Source organism: Lactuca saligna, chromosome 7 (assembly GCF_052625555.1).
Source record: "Lactuca saligna cultivar CGN05327 chromosome 7, ASM5262555v1, whole genome shotgun sequence".
Classification (NCBI taxonomy): Eukaryota; Viridiplantae; Streptophyta; class Magnoliopsida; order Asterales; family Asteraceae; genus Lactuca; species Lactuca saligna.
Window position 1 is genome coordinate 10796172 of NC_136423.1, and position 3458 is coordinate 10799629.

General features: G+C 24.8%; 1 long non-coding RNA gene across 1 annotated transcript; it reads right to left on the reverse strand.

Annotated features, from left to right (window-relative positions):
• Window positions 1-270: 270 nt before the first annotated feature.
• On the reverse strand, window positions 271-1641 carry LOC145005870 (uncharacterized). Its single transcript, XR_013662696.1, has 3 exons — window positions 1472-1641; window positions 1155-1365; window positions 271-484 (listed from the first exon to the last, which is right to left on the reverse strand). It is a non-coding gene; the product is annotated as an uncharacterized LOC145005870 (long non-coding RNA).
• Window positions 1642-3458: the final 1817 nt, after the last annotated feature.

The following is a 3458-nucleotide window of genomic DNA, read 5'->3' on the forward strand; positions in this document are numbered from 1 at the left end:
GTCAAAACTAATTAATAGTCTAGCTATTATTACTATTATATAAACGTTAAACAATACTTATATAACCCATAATAAATTAATAATAGCTTAAGTAGTTATTATAAGTTCTTAATAAAGTTACTATAATTAAATAAAATTAATTTCAATGAATATTTTTCTAGAACGATCGATCACCACATTAAAACTTGGGTTATAACTTTTTTTAAAACTGTTTAATTTTATTGATATGATCACTAAAAGACCACCATAATTGCGGTGGCAACACATACATAAAAAGAAACGTGAGGCTTTATTTATTTATTATTGTTATAAATTCCATAAATACAATTGTATAATTTGCATCGTATAAATTATGTAACAGAAAATGAAAAATAAGAAATCAAGTCTCCAAGACATAAATTTGTAGCCACCTTTTTAATTCTATTGCATTGATACGCGAATTGAATTGAGTTACTAAACGGACTGTATATTGCTCCATCGTTTTCTGAAAATTACAAATGGGAAAAGTTAGGTTAGCATTATGTAAAATTTCATAAAGTACATTTTAAGATGTACTTTCTTTAAGAGAAAATAAAAGTAATAGTACTAAGTTTTATCTTCACGTCTTCTTTTAGACTCATGGATACGGGTGTAATCGAGCCCAATTGAGTCAACCGAGTATTGCCAAATTTGAAACCTACTCGACTAATTAAAAGATCAGGCTCAAAACTGGACTTCCGCCTCAATTTCAAACTCAATTCGACTTCACTAATTATTAAAAAGATAAAATCACATTAAATTGTAGAAATACAACTAAGCATAGAAGTATAAATATGACTAAGCTCGATTAAGCTCACGAGTTTCACAAACTGTATATTTTAACACATGACTCGACTTGAACTGAGTCGATTTTGAGTTGGTTTCAAATATCTCACAAACTGGCTCGACTCAATTACACCCTACTCATGGAAAAGAAAATACGAAGTGTATATGTATTATTTTTTCTGTAAATTGTTTTGTTAACTGTGAACTTAATATTTATCTGTTGTAAAAGAAAATCATATATGTTACGTTTATTCAACCTTTTGGAAAATTAGAAAATATTTTGTCCACGTATATATGGTCATGTCATATTGAATAAAAACACCATTAATATTTAGAGTACTAAAAGATACCCCATGGCATTAAGAGCGAGACCCAGTATGGTAGTAGCGAACGATACTTCTACTAGCCACATGATTAATTGGGAAATATAATCGTTTCTTTGAGATGAGTTTGATGCTAAATATACAACAGCCGCACCAAAAAAAGCTATACCGAAGCCTATCATTGCATTGGAAAAGTCAATTGGTGATATTAATTCCTTCAGAAAATCAGACCTTGAACCTATTGATACATATATACAAACGTTACAAGTTAGAACCCTAGCTAGTATTTTGCATGCATGCATTGTATTTGTAAGTGTGGTTGTGGGAGAAAGAAGGATATATACCAATGATTGAAGCATCGTTGACAGCGTCTTTATATATATCCCTGTAATAGATTTCCAAAATCACGACGTTCAATATCATAACAGAATACATCATCGATCTTATTATATCATTAGCCATTTTTACTGTTTTTTTAGGGTAAGGTCAAAGGGTATGTGTCTAATTGTCTTTAGATCATGTTTTATATGCTTTTATGGGTGTTTTTTCTTTTGTTCTTTTCTTGTTAACGATGATTGCGCAAAAGGTGTTTCTTGGGATTCGATGGTAATCGTATTATATTTATTTGGTATCTTTAGACATATGTATATTCTTTAGCTAAGCTAGGCTTTTGGTCATTGCTTTAGATCGATTCTTTGGAAAAGCTTTTTATTATTCCTATCTAGATGCCTTGCATGCTTGTTTAAGACTCTACATGATATTTTGTTTTCTTCTTTTGGCTTGGACATGTGGCAAGGGCCTTAATTAGTGACAAAGTTTATATATATATATATATATATATATATATATATATATATATATATATATATATATATATATATATATATATATATATATATATATATATATATATATATAATTCTAAACATTTGAAAAATATATATTTATAAGAAAAGTAAGAAAATATTGAATTATAAAAATTAAAGTGTTTTGTTTTTTTAAGTTAAAACAAAAAATTTAGATAAATAAATAAAGAAAATTAATGAATCTTTAATTTGGTAATTTTGAAATTAGAACGAAAGTTCATTAATGAAATTGATATGCATTTATTATTATTATTATTATTATTATATATATATATATATATATATATATATATATATATATATATATATATATATATAGTATTTACAATTTAATAAAATGAAAAAACCATAAAATGGCATTTGGAATAAAAATTAATTTAAAATAATCATAAAATTACATGTGGTAAAATAAATGAAAATGTGACATGTGACAAAAAGATTTTTATTTATTAGGGATGATATATATATATATATATATATATATATATATATATATATATATATATATATATATATATATATATAGAGAGAGAGAGAGAGAGAGAGAGAGAGAATCCAGATCATTTGAAGACTTTTTTTTCGATGATGACTCGTGAGAGCACCTTAAAAAAATTAAAAATTAAAAAAAAATACAAATCATAAAATCGAGCATAAGATTGTATTTGAGAGAAAAAACTTAAAAAAAAAAACATTATGGATCATTAAAATTAAATCATGGATCATAAACTTTATTTGGAGTATGCACCATGTTGACGGTTATGTTCTTTTGTTCTTTTATCTTAAAGTTACTATTCTTTGTAATGTAAATAATTCCTTATACATTTTAGATTTGTGTAAAATTAATTGTGAAAGAAATACAATTAATTGTAAATTATTTATTAAATATTTTTAATGTTGTTAATATTCTCATAATGTTAGAAATATTCTATTATTTTGTTCTATATTAAGTTCGGAACATAATATTTTTTTGGAATGTTCTTTTTAATCTGATCGTCTATATCCTAATTTAATTGTTTTAATAAAAGTATGGTTTATGTTTTGATGAAGATGAAATGAATAAATTACTAAGTCAAGGGAAAAACGAGTTTTTGATTCTAAAACAAAGAATGTTAACAAATTCTATTATAAAAAATATATAAACGCAAAAAAAAAATGATAGTTCAAGATACCTTGTCTGATAGCTCGTCATCTAATCGAGAGGCGCCAACAGAACATAAACAAGTACATATGACATTATTGTTGTCATTTTAGAATATATGATGTATAATGTTGATATTTAATATGTATATGTAGAATATTCTAATAAAATAATAATGTATATTGTTTATTTTCAAAAGTTACATGTAGAATATTTTGACAGAATAATGTTTTAGGATATTTTAAGTTTCATGTAGTATATTCAAATAGAATAATTCTTAATTAAACTTAGGCTTTTTTTTATACTTTGATAGAATAATGTTCTATG